Raw genomic sequence first — 9925 nt, 5'->3', positions numbered from 1 at the left:
AGAGGGAAAGAGAGAGAGAGAGAGAGAGAAAAGAAAGCAAGAATATGCAGCAGAATGAGCCATTCCAGATTACAGTTAGTTATCTGGAAAAGAGGGATATTTTTAAAATACAAAGGACCATGAGAAATCAATCCAGCAGCTTCTAGATGATGCAAAGAAGATAACATAAAATTGACTGGAGTCAATGAAAAAGCAGGACAAATGACATAAAAATATGTTCTCAGAAGTAATGGCATAAAACTTCCCAAACAGGGAAAAATAACTTGGCATACAGATAAGTAGAAGGGCTCCAATTAGCCATGATAAAACAAAAATCTTCCCTAAGGCACATAATAGTCAAGATTCCAGAAATTCAACACAAGGAAAGAATATTAAAAGATGTTAGAGAAAAGAAACAAATCACCTATAAAGGAAAGCCCATCAGAATCACAGAAGACTTCTCAACACAAACTCTCAAGTCAAGGAGAGTTTAGAGTGAAGTATTTCAAGCCCTAAAGGAAAACAACTTCCAATCCAGATTGATGTATCCTGCAAAACTATCCTTCAAAATTAATGGAAAATAAGATCCTTCTAGGACAAAGAACACCTGAAGAATTCATGACACAAAGCCAGCACTTCAAAGTGTTCTGAAAGATACTCTAGAAAGAGACAATAAGGACTACAACTCCATGAACCCCAACAGGATGAATCCACCAGGTAAGAAGGAAATTAAGCAGAAAAGGAAAGAAGTAAGCCAACATCAGGAAACTAACATGACAGTTACAAGACAGTACATATCACTGACTACCATAAACATTAATTAATCTCAATTCACCAAGGAAAAGAAGCAGATTGGCAAAAATGGATCAAGAATCAAGGTCCAAGAATATTCTACATTCAAGAAACACAATTAATTGAAAAACAAGTTCACAGATTAAAAGTCAAGGGATGGAAAACAATATACCCTGTGACAGGAAATCAGAAAAAGGCAGGGGTACCTGTTGCCGACAAAGTGGATTTAAGCCCAAACTGATTAAGAGACAAAAAAGATCACTACATCTTCATAAAGGGAACATCCAAAAGGAAGAGATAACAATCCTAAATATATGTGCACCAAATAGAAGGGCACATAACTATTCAAAACAAATATTAATGAACATCAAAAATCATATAAACACTAATACAGTTGTAATGGGAAACCTCAACACTCCACATATAGCCAGATCAATTAGACAAAAAATCAACAAGGAAATATTAGAATTCAACCAAACTTTTGAAAAAATTGACCTAATAGATGTCTACAAAGTGTTCCACTTCACAACACTAGAATACACATTCTACTCAGCTACAAATGGGACTTTCTCCAAAACAGACCATATATTAGCTCATAGGACATGCTTAAGTAAATGCAAAGGAAATCAAATAATTCCATGCATATTATCAGATCATAGTGCAATGAAATTGGAAATCCATGGCAAAAGGAACCACAAGAACTCCTAAACACATGGAAATTAAATATCATCTTCCTGAACAACCAATGGGTCACAAAAGAGATTAATAAAGAAATCAGACAATTTCTAGAATTAAATGATAATGACAATACAACATACTGGAACTTTTGGGATTCAATGTAAATAGTCATATGAGGGAAATTTATAGTGGCAAATTCCCACATCAGGAAAACAGAATGGGCTCAAATAACCAAATGTTGAACCTCAAGCTTCTAGAAAAATAAGAGCAAGTCAAGCCAAAAGCTCCTATGAGTGAGGAAATGATAAAAATCAGGGCAGAAATTAATTCAATGGAGACTAAGAAAATAATACAAAGAATCAATTAAACCAAAAGAGTTGATTCTTTGAAAGGTTAAAAAAATTAACAAATACTTAGCCAAACTTATGAAAAAAGGAAAAAAAGTCTTAAATCCACACAATTAAGAATAAAAAGGGTAAAATCATAACAGAACTTGCAGAGGTCCAGATCATCAATACCTACTTCAAAACCTGTATTCTAATAAGATGGAATTAAGAAGAAATGCATACATTCTAATAAGAATATAACTATTCAATTCTAATATAGCTATTCTAATAATATGTTCTTCTAATAAGAAGAAATGGATATATTCCTAGATAAAAATGAATTACCAAAACTGAATCAACAAGACATAGAAATTCTAAATAAACCAATGTCAGTCAATGAAATTGAATATATAATTTTAAAACTACCAACAAAGAAAATCCCTGGTCCTAATGGATTCACTGCTGAATTCTACAAAAAATTTTGAGAAAACCTAATGTCACTACTCTTCAAACTCTTTATTGAAAAGACAGCAGTACTCCTAAATTCATTTCTGGAAATAAGCATTACTCTGATTCCTAAACCATAGAAGGATCCAAACAAAACAGGCCAACCTCCCTAATGAACAGAGATGTAAAAGTCCTCAGTAAGATACTGAAAAACAGAATGCAGCAAATCATCAAGAAGGTTATACACCATGACCAAGTTGGATTCATTTCAAGGATGCAGGGATGGTTTAACATACACAAATCAATATTATTTTAAAGGAGCCAAAGAAAAAAACTATATGATCCTTTCAATAGTTGCATAAAAAGCATTTGACAAGGTCCAATGCCCATTCATGATAAAAACTCTACAGAAAATTGGTATAGATGGTCTTTATCTCAATCTGATAAAGCAACAGCCAACATCATATTAAATGGACAAAAACTGAAAGATTTCATTCTAAAATCAAAAACAAGACAAGGATATCCATTGTTACCACTCTTGTTCAATATAGTTTTGGAAACATTAGCCACAGAAATTAGACAAGAAAAATAAAAGGAATAAAGATAGGAAAGGAAGAAGTTAAATTATCATTATTTGAGGGTGATATGATGCTCTACATAGAAGGAGCCAAAAGCTCCACCAAAAGATTTAATTTGATAACCAAATTCAGTGGAATAGTTGGATAAAGTCAACATTCAAAAGTCAATAGGTCCCAGCCCGAACTATGGGCCTCTTGTGGAGCCCCGCCTTTTCCAGCAGGAGCCAGTGATTGGCACCAACACAGCTCCAGGTGGGTCAGTTTTTCATCAATGCCCTGGCTTGGACACAGAGCCACCTCTGCTGTGTGGCCTGGCCAGAACCACGGGCCTCCTCTGGAGCTGCGATATTTCCCATGGGTGCCACTGATTGATAGGGATAAAGGATAGGGATTGATTTGATGAGTTGTCTTCTCAATTATGAAAATGACTTATATCATTAGAGAATCAAAGACTGGGATGCAACAATATCAGGAAGATTTAATAATGCAGAGATTGAATCAAGAGCAACCCAACAGCCAAACTAAAGATGAGAAAACACTTAAGTATGCCAAAGAAAAAACCAGACTTCCAGTCCACCAATGGCAAACACTAGGGCAAAGGAGGATGAAAAATCAGACAATGAACCTCCAGGACACTCAGAACTCACACCACAGGAAGGAAAAAAACTGATCAATCAAGCTCTAAAAAATTCAAAACAGAAATTATTTCACACATAACCATAGAGATGGTGAGCAAAATGAAAGACATGATTCGAGACTCCAGAACAGAAACTGACAAAAAAATAGATAAGCTTAGGAACATAATAGAAACCATGAAGGCCCAGAACAAGAAAGAAATGGAAACAATGAACACCCAACATAAGAAAGAAATGGATTCCATTAAACAGATTCAAGCAGATATCCAGGAGATTAAAAACTCTATTGAAAGTGTACACAACAGAATAAAAGATTGCAAAGATAAAATCTCAGATATAGAAGATAGGATAGCAGAAAGTGACCATGAAAAGAGATATCTCTTAAAAACAGTAAGAGAGCATGAGAAATCAATCCAACAACTCCTAGATGATGCAAAGAAGAATAACACAAGACTGATAGGAATCCATGAAGTACCAGGAGAAAATGCAAATAACTTTAAAAAGGGGTTCAAAGAATTAATGACAGAAAACTTCCCAAACAGAGGGGAAGAATTAGACATACAGATAAGCAAGGCATACAGGACACCAACTAGCCACAATAAAAAAAAATCTACACCTAGACATATAATAATCAAGATCCCAGAAAGCCAACAGAAGAACAAAATACTACATCAATAAGAGAAAAAAAACAAATAGCATGCAAAGGAAAGCCCATCAGAATCACAGCAGACTTTTCAACACAAACCCTCAAGTCAAGGAGAGCCTGGAGTGAGGTATTTCAAGTCCTAAAAGAAAACAACATACAACCAAGACTGATGTATCCTGCAAAACTCTCTTTAAAAATGGATGGAGAAATAAGATACTTCCATGATAAAGAACACCTGAGAAACTTCATGAATACTAAACCAGCACTACAAAGAATTTTAAACAATATCCTAGAAAAAGACAATGAAGATCACAACACCAGGAGGCCCAACAGAGCAAATCAAATAACCAGGGTAGGAAACCAAAAGGAGAGGGGAGAAAAAGTAAAAAGAGTCAACATAAGGACAATAACATGACAATAATAAGTCAGTACATATCAGTTAGAACTATCAATGTCAATGGCCTCAATTCACCAATCAAGAGAAATAGATTGGCAGAATGGATTAAGAAGCAAAATCCAACAATATGTTGTGTACAAGAAACACACCTAGTGCAAAAAGAAGCCCATAGACTGAAAGTGAAAGAATGGAAATCAATTCTCCATGTGTCAGGAGCCCAGGAAAAAGTAGGAGTAGCAATCTTATTTGCAGACAAAGCAAACTTCAAACTGAAACTGATTAAGAGAGACAAAGAAGGCCACTACATTCTTATAAAAGCAACAATCCAAGAGGAAAAAATGACAATCATAAACATATGTGCACCAAATATAAATGCCCCAACTATATAAAACAAACATTAAGTAACATGAAAAACCAAATAACCACTAATACAATTGTAGTGGGAGATATGAATACCCCACTATCACAAATAGACAGATCATCTAGGCAAAAAGTCAACAATGAAATACTACAACTGAACCAAATTTTGAACATATGAACTTATTAGATGTCTATAGAGTGTTCTGCCACCACAAAATCAGAATACACATTCATTTCAGCTGCACATGGGTCATTCTCCAAGATAGATCACATACTAGCTCACAGAAAATGTTTGAATAAATGCAAAAGAATTGAAGTTATTCTCTGTATATTATCAGATCACAGTGCAATAAAGCTGGAGATCAATAGCAGAAGGAACTATAGGAATTTCACAAACACATGGAAATTGAACAACACTCTCCTGAATAATCAATGGATTGCACAGGAAATTAAAAAAGAAATCAGACAATTTTTAACAAATAAACGAAAATGCCAATACAACATACAGGAATCTATGGGACACAATGAAAGTAGTTCTATGGGGAAAATTCATAGCACTGAATGCCCACACTAGGAAAACTTAGCAAGCTCAAATAAACAACCTAATGATGAAGCTTAGACTCCTAGAAAAACAAGAGCAAGAAAAACCCAAAGCTCAAACAAGAGAGGAAATTATAAAGATTAGAGCAGAAATCAATGCAATGGAAACTAAGAAAACTATACAAAACATAAATGAATCAAAGAGTTGGTTTTTTGAAAGAATAAATAAAATTGATAAACCCTTAGCAAACCTTATGAAAAAAAGGAAAGAAAAGGCTCAGATTCATGCAATCAGGAATGAAAAAGGCAAAGTTACAACAGATCCACCAGAAATCCAGAGGATCATTAATAAAAACTATGAGAACCTGTACTCTAATAAAATGGAAAACACAGAAGAAATGGACAGATTTCTAGATACTTGAGAATTACCAAAGTTGAATGAAGAAGATAAAAACATTTTAAACACCCCAATCACAGTCAGTGAAATTGAAAATGTAATTAAAAACTAATGAACAAAGAAAACCCCAGGTCCTGATGGATTCACTGCTGAATTTTACAAGACATTTACAGAAATCCTGCCATTACTCTTTAGACTTTTCAATGAAATTGAAAGAGAAGCAATACTTCCAAACTCATTCCTGGAAGCAAATGTCACTTTGATTCCCAAACCTGGGAAAGATGTAACTAAAAAAGAGAACTACAGGCCAATCTCCTTAATGAATATAGATGCAAAAAACCTCTATAAGATACTAGCAAACAGAATAAAGAGGTTCATCAAGGTCATATACATCCTGACCAAGTCAGATTTATTCCAGGGATGCAAGGATTGTTAAACATATGTAAGTCAATAAATGTAATACACTATATTAACAAAGTCGAGGACAAGAATCACATCATCCTCTAGATAGATACAGAAAAAGCATTTGACCAAATTCAACACCCATTCATGATAAAAACTCTGCAAAAAATTGGAATAGATGGTCTATGTCTCAACTTAATAAAGGCTATCTATGAAAAACCAACAGCCAACATCATATTAAATGGGCCAAAACTGAAAACCTTCAAGTTACAATCAGGAACAAGACAGGGATGCCCAGTACCACCACTTCTCTTTAATATAGTTCAGGAAACATCAGCCATAGCAGTTAGACAAGAAAAAGAAATTAAAGCAATAAAGATAGGAAAGGAAGAAGTTAAACTGTCATTATTTGTTGATGATATGATACTCTACATTGAAGACCCAAAAAACTCCACCAAAAGACTTCTAAACTTAATTGACACTTTTAGCAGAGCAGCTGGATAGAAGGTCAACCCCCAAAAATCAGTAGCCTTCTTATACACAAATAACAGACTCACTGAGAAAGAAATTAGGGAAACAATTCCTTTCACAATAGCACCCAAAATAATGAAGTATCTGGGAATCAGTCTAACGAAAGAAACAAAAGACCTCTACACTGAAAACTACAGCACTCTGAAAAAAGAGATCAAAGAGGATATAAGAAAATGGAAAGATGTCCCCTTTTCCTGGGTAGGAAGAATCAACATAGTCAAAATGGACATACTACCAAAACTGCTATACAGATTCAATGCAATCCCGATTGAAATCCCAACACTATACTTCACAGAACTAGAAAGAAGAATCCAAAAATTCATTTGGAACCATAAGAGACCTAGAATAGCAAAAGCCATCCTAGGCAACAGACACATGGCAGCAGGTATAACAATTCCCAATTTGAAACTATACTACAAAGCCACTGTGATAAAAACAGCATGGTACTGGCAAAGAAACAGAACTGAGAATCAGTGGAACAGATTGGAAGACTCAAAAACAACTCCAGATGCAGTCAGCTACCTCATCTTGACAAAGGAGCTGACCATCCTCACTGGTGGAAAGATAGCCTCTTTAATAAATGGTGTTGGAAAAACTGGATCTCAACCTGCCAAAGATTAAAACTAGACCCTTGTCTGTCACCATGCACTAAATTAAAATCCAAGTGGATTAAAGATCTAAATGTAAAAAGAAAATCACTAAACTTGCTGGAAGATAAGCTAAGCAGAACTCTTGAAGACATGGGCATAGGAAAAGACTTTATGAATAAATCCCTAGTAGCACGGGAACCAGCAGAAAGAATCAACAACTGGGATCTCATCTTATTAAAAAGCTCCTGCACTGCAAAAGAAACTATCAATTGAACTAAGAGACAACCTACAATGTGTGAAAAAATTTTTGCCAGCTGCTCCTCAGACAAAGGACTATTACCTAAAATATATAAAGTACTCAAAACAACCAGCTCCACTCAAATATAAATACCCAATTATAAAATGGGCAACTAAAATGAGCAGACATTTCTTAGACAAAGAAATAAAAGCAGCAAGTAAATATATGAAAAAATGTTCCACATCACTGATCATTTGAGAGATGCAGATGAAAACAACACTGAGATTCCACTCACCCTACAAAGAATGCCTGCTATCAAGAAATCACACAATAACAAATGTTGGCGGTGTTGTGGGGAGAAAGGAACCCTTCTCCATTGTTGGTGGGAGTGAAGACTGGTGCAACCACTATGGAAGTCAATATGGAGATACCTCAAAGAACTAGGATTAGAGGTTCCATTTGATCCAGCCATCCCTCTGTTGGGTATCTTTCCAAAAGAATTAAAGGAATCATCCCACAGTGATACATGCACACTCATGTTTATAGTGCACAGTTTGTAATAGCTAAAACTTGGAAACAGCCCATCTTCCCATCTGTTGGAAACTGGATAAAGAAGATGTGGTTTTTCTATGAAATGGAATACTACTCAGCCATAAAGAATGAGAAAGTAGATTCATCCATAGGTAAATGGGTACATTTTCAGGATATACTGCTAAGCGAAATAAATAAGTCACACACGTGTAAATACTGAATAGTTTCTCTGGTGTGAAAAACTAAAATAGTACTCAAGTCCTAATGGGACAATTAGTAATGTGAAATAGGAAGAAAAGGACCAAAAGTGTAGGGACAGTGAGAAGGATAGGGAATGGGGAATAAGGGAAAAGGAAAAAAAATGAGAAAATGTAAAAATGGAATTAAAGTGTTTAAAGGGGGGGAGGGGAGGAGGGGGTGAAGGAAGGGTGGGGACAAGGGGAAAAAATGAGAACTAAGACCTGGCATGTAAAGGTACAAGATCCCAGTAATGAATGTAACTGTACTGTCTACCTAGAACGCACCAATAAATTCAATTAAAAAAAAAAAAAAGAAAAAAGTCAGTAGCCTTCCTGTATACCAATAGACTGATGGAGAGAGATTAGAGAAACAATCCCTTTCACAATAGCATCCCAGAAAATGAACTACTGACCTGCCTGTGCTGCTGTGCTGTGGGAGGCCAGGCACCAGCTTCTCAGAGCGGTGGCACCCATGGCCACCCTGATCCCCTAGTCCCAGGGCGCTATGAGGGGGTGGTGGAAGGGGCACTGCTGCTCGGGCTTCACTTAGTGAAGCAAGACCACCCCACTCTCTGGCTCCTGCCCACGTCCATGCTCCATTTTGTGGAGGAACAGTCAACCCAATATGTCAAGACCTCTGATCACTAGATCCGCTGCATCTCCCGCGAACATTCAAGGCATCCCTACTCCAGCACAATTCACAAAATTCAGTGTGCCTGTCCACATCGATGTGGGTGGCCACATGCACAGCAGCAGCCTGGCAACCCTCACCAAATAACCTGGATCCATAATCAGAAGACTTTTTGATGGTATAGAGACCATTGTTTTGGACAGCCTCAAACCATTTCATTGACAGAGATGGACAAATGTTCAGATGTATCTTGAATTTTCTATGAATATCAAAACTTTTCATTCCTGATGATTTCAATGACTATACTTTGTTATAGGAAGAGGAAGTATTTTCAACTTTAGCCAATGTTGTTGGAGATGGAAAGATTGAGGCAGGACAGAGAAATGGATCACTTTTCATGGCCCTTTGAGTGCCTCGTGGTACGTGTGACCCTGGTCCTTGGAGAAAGGATCACATTCAGTGGCGAAAAGTCCTTGATAGAAGAAGTATTTCCAGAGATTGGCAATGTGATGTGCAACTCTGTCAACACAGGCTGGAATCACGACTTGACGTACATCATCAGGTTTCCACTGAAAGGCTACTGTGATCTCAACTCAGTCTAGGTCCTCAAGAGGTTGTGGCAAAGAGGATTTGAAATCATGGGCTCCTTCAGGGGAGGAGTGGACTCATCCTAGTTCAGTGAATAGTCTTTTGGTGGAAACTGAGGCAGACACCCGCATACTCTCTGTCATCCAGATAAAGCAAGAGACTCTGGACTAAACAGACACACTTCTTATGAAAAAGAATAAAACATACACAACAAATATTGTAATCAGAAAGGGGACATTTATGTGCAGCTGGAACAGCAAACCAAGTTTTGGACCTAAAATCAAATAAAAGACACATTCATACCTGGTAGAGATCACACCTGTATTCATATGGGAACAGTTGGAATAGTGATATCCTCAAGGTGTAAAAAATATATAAATACATATAAATATATATATAT

At 36.3% G+C, this 9925-nt stretch overlaps 1 pseudogene; it reads left to right on the top strand.

Moving 5' to 3' along the window:
* The first annotated feature begins 8913 nt into the window (after positions 1–8913).
* On the top strand, positions 8914–9696 carry LOC104856567 (annotated as a pseudogene).
* The last annotated feature ends 229 nt before the right edge of the window (positions 9697–9925 follow it).

This window comes from Fukomys damarensis, unplaced genomic scaffold (assembly GCF_012274545.1).
Source record: "Fukomys damarensis isolate Sample0158 unplaced genomic scaffold, DMR_v1.0_HiC HiC_scaffold_16, whole genome shotgun sequence".
In the NCBI taxonomy this organism is placed as follows: Eukaryota; Metazoa; Chordata; class Mammalia; order Rodentia; family Bathyergidae; genus Fukomys; species Fukomys damarensis.
Note: the sequence above shows the minus strand (reverse complement) of the source record. Positions and strands in the feature narration are given on the sequence as shown.